Source organism: Rutidosis leptorrhynchoides, chromosome 1, assembly GCF_046630445.1.
Source record: "Rutidosis leptorrhynchoides isolate AG116_Rl617_1_P2 chromosome 1, CSIRO_AGI_Rlap_v1, whole genome shotgun sequence".
Taxonomy (NCBI): domain Eukaryota; kingdom Viridiplantae; phylum Streptophyta; class Magnoliopsida; order Asterales; family Asteraceae; genus Rutidosis; species Rutidosis leptorrhynchoides.
The window spans coordinates 14,930,785-14,948,208 of record NC_092333.1 but is presented as its reverse complement, the minus strand read 5'-3'; positions in this window follow the sequence as shown (position 1 = coordinate 14,948,208).

Here is a 17,424-nt window from a genome sequence, read left to right as displayed (position 1 = left end):
TCTAAAAATCCAATTTATCAATCTCATAGACAAGTTGTTTAAATATTACTTGCAGATTCAAAAACAATTTCAATTAACGTCAAACATAATTCAGTTGACCATTTCTTTTAATCCGTTCATCGAAATCACGCAATTTCTAAATGAAAAGTTATTAATTTTTCGACAGCTTTCCAACAACATGCATATCATATACTTTATCTCAGTAGCATATGTATCAAATTCGTGATTCATCATAAAACTATCTAACGACGAAATTAAGCATACAAGCATGCATAAACATATATACTCGAGCACTAGACATGGATACACTATTTAATATATAAAAGACAAGATATGAAATCTCACGTATCAATATTGTGATTCAATATTGCAGGAAAGTATGTAGACGCAACGGAAATGATAAACCCTAGATTGACCTTTAAACAAAACCCCTGAGCAATACCCATAACCTCCTTAGCTATAACCCATAATTTCCTTAGCTTTAACCCGTTTGAAAAATCGTTTTGAAATCACTCAAACGTAACCTCGTCGTAATATTTTATGTATAATACTAATATTAACAATACTAATACTAATAATAATAATAATAATAATAATAAGATTAATAATAATAATCTTTTATAATATATATATATATATATATATATATATATATATATATATATATATATATATATATATATATATATATATATATATATATATATATATATATATATATCGAGAGAGATGGATGGATTGAATGATGAATTCGGCCGAGGAAAAACTGGGTTTTATAAGCCAGATCTGTCCCCACTCCCTCCGCGATCGCGGAGGGTTTATATGTAATTGGCCCGCGATCGCGGAGCTGTGTTTTCCAGCTCACCCTCAATAATTTCAAGGCTGCCGACGGTTTAATATATAATATATATATATATATACATATATATTTAATTTATATAATTATATATATATTATATAATATTCACGTGCAAGGTTAACTTGTAAATTTAGTTCCGATGACTTGTACGTTTACGCTCGACTTATGTCCCGGTTCCGGTTTTTCGAAAGTCGTTTCGTATGTTTAGAAAACTTGTACTTTACGTTTCGCGACATGTACCTTTATCAATAATTAGACCTATTTGCCAATAAATTATATTATTCTAAGCGTAACTTATACATTTGAGCGTTTTGGTCATTTGCTTCTATAAATCGTCGTCTCGTTATTTATTAATATATATAATAGTATTATTTTAAATCCAAACGTTTTATACCTAATTTAATATTATATTTTATTACATTGTAAAATATAAATGTTTTCATTTAGAAATATTAATTTGTACATATTATATATAGTTGACATACTTATTTAATAATATAATATTTAGTTTTTCAAAACTAACTATATTTCAAAGTTCATTATCTATAATTTAAAATCATTTAAATATTAGAAATTGTTATATCACATAATGTTTACACTTTAAAACTTAAATTAATATAATTCATTTATGTACCAGCGTTTCATAAGTTTAACTTATTGAAATATCAATCGAATCAACAAACGAGTACTACTAGTGTTTACAAAATAATTTGCAACTATATGTATATTCAATATATATAAACACGTTTTAAATATACGTTTTATTTTATCGTAATTTATTTATATATTTATATTTAATTGAATCACGGACCATTATTATTAAAAATTTGTCAAAAGGTTTCTAGAAAGATTCTAAAGTTTAAGATAATGTTAAAACTTTTATCCTTATTATAATGACTCAGTAACAAATTGTCAAAAGTGGTTCTAGATATTTTTAAAAGTTATATTCGTTTTAAAGAAGACGTGACACTCTAATAGTTATATATAATTCCTAAGATTTATAACAATAAAAGATAATGATAATAACTTTAATAATATTACGATTTTATAATAAGTTTCTACTTCTCGACATTTATATTATTTAACTTAAATTCTTATATATATATTACGAGAAAAATTAATATTGTTTTCTTTTATATATTCAAAACGATTTATATTTTTGAAACAATATATATATATATGTACTTGTAATTTAATATTTATAACATAAGACTTTAATTAGGTTTTATATACCTATTCAGATTATCAAACGTTTTAATAACAAAGTTCTTTTAAACGGAAAACGTTTTCGTACTTTTGAAACTAAATCAACTAATTATTATAAATTTTAGTTTTCTAAACCTAATTATATTCAAATCACATAATCTATTACTATAACTTATGTTTATTTTAAATTCCTATGTGTTTGTATTAACTTACTTATTAACAATCGAATGTTACTATATTTTACTAATTATATTTGAAACCACTTATATATATTCAATATACTCTGTCTACATAAATACACGTTTAAACTATCACATTTTATTACAAAGATAATTATCTTAGATATGAATATCGAAACAGATAAGTATAACATTATACGTTTAATACTTTGTTAACGTTTCTAAATCATATTCTTATATATATATATATATATATATATATATATATATATATATATATATATATATATATATATATATATATATATATATATATATATATATATATATAATAGATTTCATTACTTAATAAATTATTTTCATATCAATCAACTCGTTTAATGTTTTACTAACGATTCTCAATTTATTATACACACATATGTATACATATATACATATCTATTTACAAATAATGTTCGTGAATCGTCGGGAATAGCCGAAGGTTAATTGAAGGTATAACAACAGTTCAAAATTTTTGAGACTCAACATAACAGACTTTGCTTATCGTGTCGGAAATATCAATTCATGTGAAGATTCAAGTTTAAAATAAGTCGAAATTTTCCGGGCCGTTACAGCAGTGAACCAACAGTACTTACTTGTATGACATTATGCAAATTCATACTCCAGTGTATACATGGTCATGATAATTTTTTTATCCTAAAATGTTTGCTCATTTAGGAGAACCTTATATGTTTAAAACAAAATCTTAGTTGATCAGTCATTTGAGTAATCTGTGTCTACATGTGCGGTTTGATTAAAAGATCCGGGTAAAAAAATTGGTTACATTTTGGTACAGGTCGAAACGGGCTTCAGTTGATTGACCCAAAACACTAATTTCTTAAACTCTTTACATATAGTTAGTGACTGATTAAATCACATTAAAAAAAACTAATTATTAGGGTAAAAAATGATTTAGGAGATTTTATGTTAAAAGACTTGTCGCTTGACCTGCTGGCTTGGCTGTTATAGATAAAACCTAACCCCAATTGACCGACCCACTCATGAGTGGGTTGAAATTGTCGCATCTACTAATGCACATAAAATCTGCATTTTGTATAACTTTGAGGAGGTTAAGTGTGATTTCTTATAAATCATATCCATAACACTTATCATACAATTATATTCTTTTATATGTTTATTTAAAAGGTTAATACATTGATTTTTACATCACTAATAAAGTTCATTTAGATTAGAATGAGTATCATAGGGTTAGCTTCATTTAGAACCAAATTCAATTTGAAACTTTATATCATTATGATTTTGAATCATTTAACGCTTAATCATTCTGTCTTATTAAACACACTCTTATACATGTTTAAAATAATAAATAACATAATGTTGGCAGATATTGTGTTTAAATTCTATCAATTTTTTTGTGTTTGGATTATAGATGTTTGTAGAGGATTTGATGGAACTAATGGATCTTAATCCAATAAGTGATGCTATAGTGGGACTACCTGGAGTCTATGGTCTCTCGATTAAACAGAGAAAGCGGCTAACGGTCGCCATAGAGTTGGTTGCGAATCTGTCCATCATCTTTTTGGATGAACCGAGTCTTGATGCTAAAGCTGCAGCCATTGTTATGCGTACCGTAAGGAACATGGTGGACACACGAAGAACTGTTGTATGCACAATTCACCAACCAAGTATAGACATATTTGAATCTTTCGATGAGGTGTGTGACCCAAAAACATGTTACAAAGTTAATTTTGTTGTCTATGATTGGTAGCTTATTGTTACACTAAACTTGCAGATGATATTGATGAAGTTTGGAAGACAAATTATCTATGCTGGACCTTTAGGACAATATTCCTGCAAACTAGTAGACTATTTTGAAGTGAGTGTTAGTTGTAAATCTTATCTGGAGATATATAGAGTAGATGTGGCAAGTGGTTGGGTATTGGATTCTGTCAAGCTGAAAAAGTACTTGTTTAAGAAAAAATGGGTTGGACGGGTTGGGTTTATTCGGACTCGTTCTGTCGAAAAGTTGTACTTTTTTTTTATATGAAACTAGTTTTGTATAACATGATTACAAAAAGTTATTATATTTCTAAAAGATGAAAAATAATGGTTTTGGTGTTCTAAGCATTAGAAATACACTTTGTGTCACTTTTGCTATATTTGACCCGTTTGACCCATTTGGCTTGTAAGAAAAGTTAATTCTTTATGTCCATTGGAGATAAAACATAATAAAAGATTCATTTATGTTATAGGGTATTTCAGGAGTACTAAAAATCATATATGGCTATAATCCTGCCAAATGGGCGTCACAGGTGACTTCTTCGGCAGTTAAGGCTCGTCTTAACATTGATTATGCAGATTTATATTTTCAATTCATCTCTTTATCAGTAAGTTTTAAGCTTTTTAATAGTAATGTAAAAAGTTGCTCTCTTCGACCCGTGACGTATGTACTGCTTTTTCTTGCATCTTCTTGAAACAATATTTGCAGGGAAAATCAAGAAGTTATTATAGATCTTTGTACTCCTTAAAGTGATTCCAATGTCCTTTTCTTTCAAACTGAGTTTTCACAACCGTTTCTTGTACAGTGCAAAGCTTGTTTGTGGATACAGCATTGGTCCTATTGGATGAACCCACAGTATAATCTCACTCGATTTGTCACCTCCATCGTTATTGCTAGTATATTTGGCGCTGTTTTCCATAAATAGGGAGAAAAGATGTATGACATTAATTTGTAGTGGTGTCTACATGGGCGGTTTGATTAAAAGATCCGGGTAAAAAAATTGGTTACTTCTTGGTACAGGTCGAAACGGGCTTTAGTTGATTGACCCAAAACACTAATTTCTTAAACTCTAAACATATAGTTAGTGACTGATTAAATCACATTAAAAACTAATTAATATGGTAAAAAAACGATTTAGGAGATTTTATGTTAAAAGACTTGTCGCTTGACCTGTTGGCTTGGCTGTTATAGATAAAACATAACCCCAATTGACCGACCCACTCATGAGTGGGTTGAAATTGTCACATTTACTAATGCACATAGAATCTGCATTTTTGTATCACTTTGAGGAGGTTAAGTGTGATATCTTATAATCATCAGGGAAAAACATCAAGATCTGCAAAATATATTGGGAGCTATGTTTGCTTCTGTCTTCTTCCTTAAAGCAATCAATCATAATACTATGCAACCTATTGTTGCTGTTGAGAGAACCGTTTTCTACCGGGAAAGGGCTTCAGGGATGTATTCATCTTTACCATATGCATTTTCTCAGGTCACCCCAAAACAAATGATATATATAATTAACACCTAATGTGCTAAAAAGTATTGAATATAATCTAACCTTGTGAATTTTGGATATTGTCCAGGTGACTATAGAGTCGATCTATATTGTGTTTTTAACTAGTATCTATGTTTTCATATTGTATCTGATGATTGGATTCGAGTGGAAAACTGCAAAAGTTTTGTGGTTCTACTTTTATATGTTGATGAGTAACATCTACTTCACAATGTTTGGCATGATGACGATATCATTGACACCAAGTCCCCAAATTTCAGCCGTTTTAATCTACTTCTTCATCTGCCTTTGAAACTTGTTCTCAGGTTTTATCATCATAAAACGCCCCGTCATAATAATCCATGACGACCAACGTTTACTTCGTTCCCATAACTTGATCAACAACTCTATATGAACATTTTTAAATAACCATTGCATTCATTTATTAAAAGAGATTTCCCAAAAAGGAAACCTTTAAACGTTTGAAATAAAAGACAACCAATCGTGACAAAAGTTGACCAAAAAGCCAACAACTATCCACATTAAATATTGTAATAAAATCTGAATGTAATATAAATAATGTTTAATGAAATCTGCGACACATATGCAGACTCTCTAACAGCGAAAGCCCAAAGCAATTAAGTACCTGAGAATAAAACATGCGAGTAAAAGTCAACAAAAATGTTGAGTGAATTATAAGTTTAATAATAACCGAATAAATTTTTAGACCACAAGATTTAATGTTTAAAAACGTATAAAATGATTATTATATCTTCTGTGAGCGTTTGGCAACATAACATTCCTCAATTTATTTACCCTTATATATATATATATATATATATATATATATATATATATATATATATATATATATATATATATACACACACACACACACTGAACATGTGTATCTTCTTCGAAGTACTATACATTCCGTTATAAATTGCTAGCGCGACTAGCACGAAATGGGGCGGTCAAGCCCGATAGATCTATCCATAGGATTCGCGTTTACCAGCAAAACCAGTAATTAAATGTTCCAAATTAAAGTATATTTTCGTTCAACTCACAATGAATAATTTATAACTTTTGAGCACTTGTGTCTAATATGTAAAACAAAAAGCATGCATTTTCATCCCAAAATATTTAAAAGTTTAAAAGGTGGGACTATAACTCAACGTAAATGCACTTGAACAGTAATACGTACACGAATGATAAAATAGTGATCAAAAGTGATCACGACTCCAACCTAATACAAAATAAGCAGGTCAGAATATATCTAACTTAGGTCGGGTCATATATGATAGTCCTAGTGCTTGATGTGATGAAGTAGTACGCGACAACATAGTTATTTTGGTTAAAGTAGTATACACACTTTCTATTTTTAGTAAGTTTTCATTTTTAGAAAAAGTTTCTATTTCTTGAAAGTTTCTATTTTTGGAAAGTTTTCTTATTTAGAAAGTCAACTTAAGTTAACCGAAAGTCAACTCAAAAGTCAACTCAAAAGTCAACCCCTAGTCAACCTAAGCCAACTTTAATATTTTAATATAACTAAATTTTAGTTTCATATTTTATAATGTTATTTCTCATAATCTGATTTATGGTTCTTTTAGTCAACAAAGATTGGTGTAACGAGAAACCTTTAGTGAACTACAACTTGTGCTTGCTTCGGTTTTAGTGACAGCAGATTGATTATTTGTTTCTTTGGTGTCCACACTATGTTTGGACAAGTCAATAGATTATTTTTGATGTGTTGAAATCATCAACTTAGTCAACCATCCAACATTGATTTATCGAAACCTTTATCGAAACCATCCTACACAAATTTGTTGATACCAAGATCTGTTGCAATGTTGATGTATACGAGTAGTCCCTATAGTTTTTAAAATGTACAACGGTGGTCCTAGACCTAACGCCAATTAGTTGCTTAACAGAACAAATTAATTGACATTAGGTTTAAGACCACTGATGTGCATTTTAAAAATCATAGGGACTACCGGTATATTTTTGAAAAGAAAAGGACTATCGGTATAATTTTGGGTAAATCACGGAGACCAATTGTATAATTAACTCTTACATTTATAATAGACCGATTCATTTATAGTATTAGTGTTACATGACTTGTAATCAATAACACTTGTTTTAATGAAATTACACATTTGTGTTTTACAGTAGTTTATATTTGTGATGTTTCTGGCTTCATAGACTCGTTTGCAAAAAAAAAAAAAATAAATAAATAAATAAAAATTGGTTGCACATTAGTTGATTTGGATCCAATATCGTGAACTAATTTGATTTGGATCCACGTGAATTTTGAATAAAGGTAAAGGGAACTACAATATTTATGGGTCAGCCAATTAACTCGGGTAATTGTGTTTTTAATACAAAGTAGTTAATAACTAGTTTTCGAACCCTCGCTTCGCACCGGGGGTTCGGTTTTCAATGTATTTTATTGCGTTTAGTTTGTAAAATTATTTCGTGGCTAACGATGATGTCGTTGAAGCGCAAATCGAAGATTTAAATGTTATTTTAAATTAACAATATATGTACATCTCCGCGTTTCGCTATGAAATTGTCGACTTTTAAAAATTAGGAAAACATCACTAGAAAGCGACCTACATGTTCACATTATTAATACATAGCGGTTACGTGTACATCATAATAGTAATTGCATCAACAAAAAGAGACCTACATGCCACATTGACCAAAATCAATAACCCATACTTTATTAAACTTTTGAATAAAATAACCTCTGAAGAGCTTGTCAGCAATAGGAACACTTCTTTTTTGTGAGATCCATAACTTCTAAGAAAATACAATACGAGATCAATTATAGGCCTAATTCAAAAACATAAGCAAAACAACATTTACACATGAACTTTCAAGTAATGGAATTTAACGTATTTTCAATCATGTGAAACGAATTATATTTACATATATTTAGGAATACGGAATTAAAAATTTTAAGGTTAAGGAAAAAAAATGAGAATTACCTTGAGGGAGGGTTTATGAGGGTTGTATTCATCCTAGCATGTCAAATGGGTAACCTCTAACATGACAGCGGATTCCACATAAAGCCCAAAATACATATATGTTTTACTAAGTTATACATCACTTTTAGTAATATCCATATATGATACACCAAATTTAGTCAAAAATGGTTGATTCTTTATATTTGACCTCTAAGAGGTCAAATGGATAGCCTGAAGAAGTTGGTTAAACCTAGATATTTTGTCAAATGTAAAATAGGATAACGGGTAAAACTGACCTCAAAATCTTTGAAATGCCTGCCTGCAACCTCTTTGACTACTTTTTTCATAGCTACAACATAACTTAGTCAGTAGTTAGATAACGGGCACACAATAAATTTGAGTCAAGCAAAACCATTTTGACCATGAGAAAAGTTTATCCTTCAAGCGATCGTATAGCCAACCCCACGATTTCTCTTATTTATCATTATATAAAGAGCACTCTAAGCTTTCAGAGCCAAGCGAGCCATGAGGCCAAACAAACACAAAAGAGCATTCAAAAAAATAGTTTCATCATCATATCTTCTACTTTTGCAATCTTGACACGTCAGTTCCATGAATCAAACAAAACACTTTTTATAGGGGCATACAAAAAACGGATGAATCTTTAACAAAAATATAAAGTGAACCACATAAACAAACCAAATCACCTTATATTTCCATTAATCATTACAGTTTTCAACCCCAGCAAAATGCATCTAATCTTCCACAGTTGACTTTTAAAGGTCAAACCACCCATTATATCCCTGAAATATTTTCTGATGTACCCTCATCGATTAAGCCGTATCCTATTATTGTTCATTAAATAATAAACCATAATTATTTTCTTTAAATTAACAGAGCCAACTAAATTCATCCACACTTTCTATATCAAAATCTGTTGACTTTTGAAAGTCAACATACCAGCATTTTTAACAATCTGAATAAATTAGTATTCCATTAGATTTAACCCATAAGTCATAAGAATATACCAAATCACTTTAAACCAGTCCTTAATATCATAAACCATCAATCACGGAATTTGTTCATATATCATTAAGGCTAATACAACTGTATATAAATAAAATTGGTAAAAATTACTTAAGTCTTTGTACCTCCAAATATGTGGGATTCCACAAGTGTGCACAAGTAAAAACTTCAACATCAACAAACACATTATATGGCTGCTTTGCCCTCCACGGTTACTTGATAATGCTCGAGGGACACATTATATCTCAATTCCTTACATTTAACGTCAAATGTTCGTCTGCCAGTTTTCCTCAACCCCATACAATTGTGCCATAACAAACTGTATTAAGTAAGTGATAACCTAACAATTGATATAATAATGACATGAAATGAATAGTCTTTTTCATCATGTAAAATTTAAAAGTATCTTTGATCTCGTTACCTTAACCTTGTTCCTATACAATATAAGACAAAATACTGCACTCCTTATGGCTTGATAGTACAAATACTTCATACTTGATTGGTGATACTTGATAGTCTACACTTGAAAAATAACATATAAATCACTCTGCTTGATATGCTGCAAACAGAATTGCCTATTTTTTTGGTTAATAAAATACGAGTTTTTTTGATAATTCAATACAGGTTTTTTAAATAAATTTGTTAAAAATTTATTCAAATATTTAAGGAATCATTTATTTTTATAGAAAATTCAATTTTATGCTGTAAATCAAAATAATTATGGAAGTTAACAACCACTTCCAAAATTATAGTCAATCACATTATCAATTTCAAAAATAACTTCCCTATTTTTTGTAACTGCATCTCTATCTCTATATCTCTAGACTCATATATATACGACTATCATCATCAAATACTCATATCTACTTTACAAACTCTATCATATCTAGAACTAATTTGTACATATTATTTGGAACTACAATCAATCGGATTACATAATAACTATATGCATCAGTATGACTCAAGATTTTATATCAATGAAATATTCATATTTATAAAGTACTTATCACAATATAGAGTCAAACTTCTATACCTATACAATATAATAAACTGATACAAGTGTATAGTTTGTTTCAATTAAAAATGACAGTACTTTACAATTTTAAAAATTCAATAATAATCTATAAATTATCAGTTAGTTTTTTGATATATATATCTCTTACTACAACATTTGAAAATCAATTGAATTATATACAACAATTCTGTATTCGATAAATGTACAACTCATTATTGCTTCTACTTATACAAATATCAAATGTTACAGATTCAATTGCTACAGTGCAAAACAAAATGCATCGACCGTCCTTCATCCACACATTTTCCCGTCAAGATGAAATATTAGCGGTATTGTTATTGTTTACTCTTTACAAGTATAATATACTTATTTTTTTTGTTGGTCAGTTGCTTATAATCTTGGCTATTAATACAAAAACTCTCTATTTTGTTACAGCCTCTGCCATTATCTTGGTTTCACGAATATTATCAGGAAACGTTACCTGCACATAACTTTTGGCTACACACTTTACAAGGCTATAAGTCAGAAGTCGCTTTCAGCATACACGATCTCACTTTCTAAGTGAAGGATTCAGAAAGATCATTACCGATCTTAATATTAAAGTGTCTGATATTCTCTGCATTACGGCATATGACAAAGGCAATTACGAGTTAGTTATTTATTCGAAAAGAACAATGGTTCCAAAGAACTGGTAAATATGACGAGTTAGTTATTTATTCTTGAATAAGTTGGATAACACGAACATCCATCGCATCGGAATCGGAAGCTAGTAAATATGACGCCATAATTATTTTGAGTAAAATGTATAATTATTGAGAGAAATTTGTTGTTTTTTTGTGTAATAATGAAATGAATGTGTTAGTATTTATAATGTAAAAGAAAAAAAAAAAAAATATATATATATATATATATATATATATATATATATATATATATATATATATTTGTAAATCTCCTTATTTCTTCCCGAGATCTCATTTTTAGAAGGCAACCGAGACGAGATGTCCGTCTCCTGAGATTATCCGGTCAACGGGGTCAGACTTGGTCAAAGCCACGATTTCTTGAATTTTTTTGATCATTTTCCGGATTTTCTCGTAAAATCTCGTAATTTCTCAAATTTTCTCAGTCAATTCTTGAAATTTCTTGTAAAATCTCATAAAAATGTATATAAATAACATATATTTATTTATATATATAAATTTATACTAAAAAATATAAAAAGTCAACTTCCGAGATCTCCCCGAGATTTTTCCGAGATGCCAAGATCTCCCCAAAAATGTCCAAACGAGATCTCCCCGAGATCCGAGTTCTCCAACCTTGATATATATATATATATATATATATATATATATATATATATATATATATATATATATATATATATATATATATATATATATATATATATATATATATATATATATATATATATATAAAGTCCACGTGGCCCAATCAAACCGCGACAACACAAACTGACGATTTTTTTTTCCGTTGCAGTCCCGACTAACCCCCCCTTGTGACGAAAACTGACGCTGTGTTAACGGCCGTCAGTTTTCGTCAAAAAATGCCAGCTAGGACTGACGATGAAAACTAACGAAGGGTTGGGGGTGGTCTACAAATGACAAATAAGTTCAACTAACCACACTCTTTCGATTGTCTTTTACTATACGGTGTTTAAATGTTTTCTGTTTGCCGCATTTCGTTGCGTGCCTATGTTTTTAAAGTTGATTTGAGTGTAGATTGTTATCAACATAAAATTAAAATATACTGCATTTAAATTTAAGGTTGCTATTACAATAATAAATAATAAATAATAGATAAATGTAAGTTAAGTATGGACAAAAAAGTTACGGAGTATGTAAAATTCAGGGATATAAAGAAGTAAAAAGTAAGAAACCAATAACATATCACGGAATACAAAAAAAAAAAAAAAAAAAAAGAATTAAATATCTAGGGTTTCAATTTGGAAGAAGAAACCGCCAAAAATTCAAAGACTCACACAACTATGGTGAAGATAACGGAGTATGATTCTCTACTTATTCTAGTATTCTATAATCGTACAGATTAAATAATTAAAAAAGTGATTGATGCGCATTGGATTGGGAGTCTAATCATGAATTAATTTGATTATTTTTCAGAATAGCTGATGAAAACCTAGCTGATGAAGATCTTCACAGCAGCACACCAGTCGAGTTAATAAGAGAAGATAGGAGGTACTGTACATAAAGCTGCTTATATAAAATTACTGTATTCAATGAGTATAAAGCTGCGAATATATAAATTATTTTGTTGATGGATCCGTGACATATACACACCGATATATGTGTATGTATTTATATATGTATGTATGTATTTATATAATAATTACCGATATATGATATAAATTGACTGTACTGCTGTGTATATATGATATATGATATAATTTCTCTACTTATTCTAATATTATATGTATGTATTTATATAATAATTTCTGATATATGATATAAACTGACTGTACTGCTGTGTGTATATATATATATATATATATATATATATATATATATATATATATATATATATATATATATATATAACATGAATACGCTTCCCATACTTTGATTTTGTCATCTAGAGGTAGCTTCTAATCATCATCCGATAACATGTCCATAGCACACTCCAGAAAATGTGCTCGATGTTCACTTTCTCATCATCCTCATCATTTAGATCCTTTTTTTTGCCAACTACATGATTTGCAAGATAGGAAAGTAAGGGTATAGTCCATATTATAAACACACATGCATATGCATATAGATCATAGAACTCAATGTTTAAGATACTGAGAGGATGTATTCACTATAAACAATTGTTAGAAAACTTTTGACACGTTAGGGATACATAATCTGAATCGGCCCTTTCATGTATGATTGGGTCAAAGCTACCATAACTACCATCGTGAACGTAATTGCAAACATATAAAAGCAAACAATGTGTACCTGCATAGCAAGAAATTCACATTCCCTTTTGCTGAAACTAAAAATTATAACCGGCTCGGGTCATACTGACGTTGAATAATCATCTTGACCATCTTTAACTCAGGGGTAACTACTGATAGGCAAAAGAATAACTCATGGTAACTACCTGTAGAGGTCACAGTTGTTCCCCGGTGTTGCAGATTGAAAGTGTCGGGCTTCATCCTTTAGACATAACCTTTTTCACTTAAATTGCCTGACATTGACTAGTTGCTGCGATTTTTGACTAACTGTTTCACTGGATGGTTAATTTTAGGCGCCCGACCCACTCATATTGCCACTACTAAGATATGTACCTCTTTGAAAGAATGAACGTCACTGCCCCATAGCCAAGCATCACAACCTGCATCTCGGATCCCCCATATATCGTTTCTACGATCATCACCTACATGAACCGCACCCTCAGGTTCTACACCTAATAGCTTGCATTCATATTCATATAAAAGTCTAAAAAAAATCAAGTAAACAAATCACTTACTTCAGAAGAAACATCCAAAGCATCAAACCAATGATCACATTTTAAAGCACGCAACAGAGGTGTTAAGCGTGTGTCAAAATTTGAGACAATTGCAAGTTTTAAACCAGCTTCTTTTAGAGCCTTGAACACGTTCTCGGCATTTGGATGACATAGATCCCATGCCTTCTGATACAAACATATCATTAGTATTCAATATTAATTGTATGGACCATTTGGTGAAGTATTGAAAACACAGAATTCTCATATTAGTGGACTAATAAATTATAAATTAAATTAATTAAATAATGTACTATATATGAGAATATTAACAACAAAGAGATTAAAATGGCACAAAATTTATACATGTACATTGATGAGAATCAGCTCGAAGGAACTCGTTGAAGATGTATTGCCAAAAGGCAAGCTTTTGCGTGCATATTGGAAATACAGAGCAAGTTAATACTAAAAATTACTTCTATATAATAACTATAATACTTTTCCTGAAGCAGAGCACATGGAAATACCAGAATTAGCAGAAATTATATAATAATATTAGTAAATTATATGATAACCTCGTTGATCTCATGGATGTTGAGTTAGTGAACCAAAGCAGAGCATATAACCACCTACTAACTCCCTATACCTGAAAAACACATGTACCCCACATTAGTACATTAATATCTAAAAACTGGTGTATTAGGCCCTAAAAAATATTGAGTATGCTTCAGTAACAATACACATACCTGGTTGTTAAGCATCGTGACATTTTAAACGCCGATGGTGACCAATTCAATAAAACCCCAAAATGGTCAGTCGTTTTTTTAAATGCATTAAAACATCAACAAAGTGAGGATTCAAAGAACAGTAACTTAAATTATCAAAGAGTAACTGTCGTTTATGGTTATACTTGAAGAGACCATCTGTTTACAGAGTGGTCACATCATATTATACAGTTTTTCGAGTCATATCTACCACACACACACACACTAGGTTACATATGTGCACATTGTTGCATGTGTAAGTGTTTGCATTTATGTGTACACTATTATATGTATGCATGTATGTAAATAAGCACAAGATTCAAAAATGTAACCACAAGAGGTGTATTCTTCATGTACATACCTGAAATATGGGGATACACAGACTTAGGCACGCGTACAGGCTGTGGTTACACAATTAGACAAACAATTAAAGATACACCACCTGACATGATCTCCTTTTGACAAAACAGTTTTTGCTAATCGATTTTTTTTTTTTTTACTCATTCAGGTCAGCAATTAGCAACTATTTCTGGGCATTGTTGACGTTGGTTCCTTTTTGGAAACCTGACCAGTCAGGATATCAACAGGATCCAGAATCACTCCAGATGCAGCCAAGAAGATATAGGTTGGTCAAAATTCAGTTGTTTTGTAATAAATATATATATTTCTTTTACTCAGCTATTATACCCCTAATAAATATATAAAAAATTCTTTTACAGACCCCAGCTTTTATACTATGTGTGGGTTGTTCCGAGCTTTATAACATCAAGGATACTTGATTACTCATCCAGCCCACGCATTATTCTGAGCTATGTGTGGGTTGTTCCAAACTTCATCATGTCAAGGCCAAGAAGATATTGGTTGGTCAAAATTCAATGTTTTGTTATAAATATATATATATATATTTCTTTTACTCAGCTATTATACCCCTAATAAATATAAAAAATTTCTTTTACAGACCCCAGCTTTTATACTATGTGTGGGTTGTTCCGAACTTTATAACATCAAGGATACCTGATTACTCATCCAGCCGACGCATTATTCTTTTATACTATGTGTGGGTTGTTCCGAACTTTATAACATCAAGGATACCTGATTACTCATCCAGCCGACGCATTATTCTGAACTATGTGTGGGTTGTTCCAAACTACATCATGTCAAGGCTACCTCATTACTCATCCAGACCACGCATTCTTAGATCAAGGAGACAACATCAGGTTCGAGCACTCATACCAGTAAGCCAAGACTCCCGTGTGATTATATCAACGCCAAGATTCAGGAGGATCAGAAACGACCATAGTGCTCCAGTAGTAACACGTGCAAACATGAGGAAAGAAGCTAGAAGAAATAAGAAAAGAAGAACTGCCTGTTACTTGTAAGTATAGCTGTAAAGTTTTAGGATTTATTTAAATTAAAAGTACCAGCATTAAAAATATACTAACATGGATTACTATCTCTGCAGCGATAAGTTTGGTGCACTCGCGTTAATTGCATCATTAATATCCATGTCACAAACTGTGCCGGGGCTCGTAGCTGACAAGAAACATGGTACAGAAAGGATAGTCACGTGTTGCGTTGCATCCGCATGTGTCTTTGGACTTGACTACCTTTCTCTGTACCTTACGTGGGAAAATGTACTGGCGTCGATGACACGTGAGAATGATTGGAAGGCGTGGCTAGCAATTTTAATCACCGGGGTTGTTATTGTATTCCTAAACTGTATGATCCTCTCCTTCTGGGTGACCCACAAATAAGATAGATCACGGTCATTCTTATACATATAAACTTTTGCTGTAATGATTTGATTCGCCATGTTGATAATGATTTTTGATTCTCCTGTTTGGATATCCATTGAAATAAATAAAGATATAATAAATGCATATATTCTGTTATGGATAGCGGACCTTTTGTGATGCCTTTCAATCGTTGTTTTAGTCGTTTAATGTGTCCACGAGATGAACTCGCAAACGTGGTAGCGAGGGTGTCCCACATCTCCTTTTTCGTTGTGGTTAGAGATAACCAGTGGTACGACTTGTTGATCGAGGGTTCCGATTAGGGCACCCCGAACAGCAGCTGATCCTGACGGATCCAAGTGAGATACGCAGGATTTGGTTCGGATGAAGAGGTCGCTGGGAATGAACCATCAAGGTATTTCAAGAGTCCATATCCTGCAAGTGTTGCTTGAATTTTCAGTTTCCACGAATTGTAATTCGTAGAGGTAAGTTTGATGATATTATAGTGATTGTGACGATAATAATTGGGGATTTGGGATCAATATCCTTGGGAATGGTATGCGCGGACATAGTTGTGAATGCTATTTGGTCACCGTGTTCCTGCAGATACCATATAGAGAGAAGATGAATTAAATTGTTCAAGTTTATTACTAAATGTTACAAGTACAATTTATATACTCATGTTTACATCCGATACACACAGAAACATAGGAATAGATGAACCTAAACTTCCTATACAATAGAGTCGATATACAAGTTACAGCTATATACTCACTTTTGTGTTTATGTTTATCCTTATCAAAAACTAGGTCAACAACAAACGATTATGGATTCTTTAAAAAAAAAAAAAAAAATTTGTTATTTTTACACACCTAACAACAATAAAGAACTAGGTCAACAACAAACCATTATGGATTCTTACAACAATTGTTACTT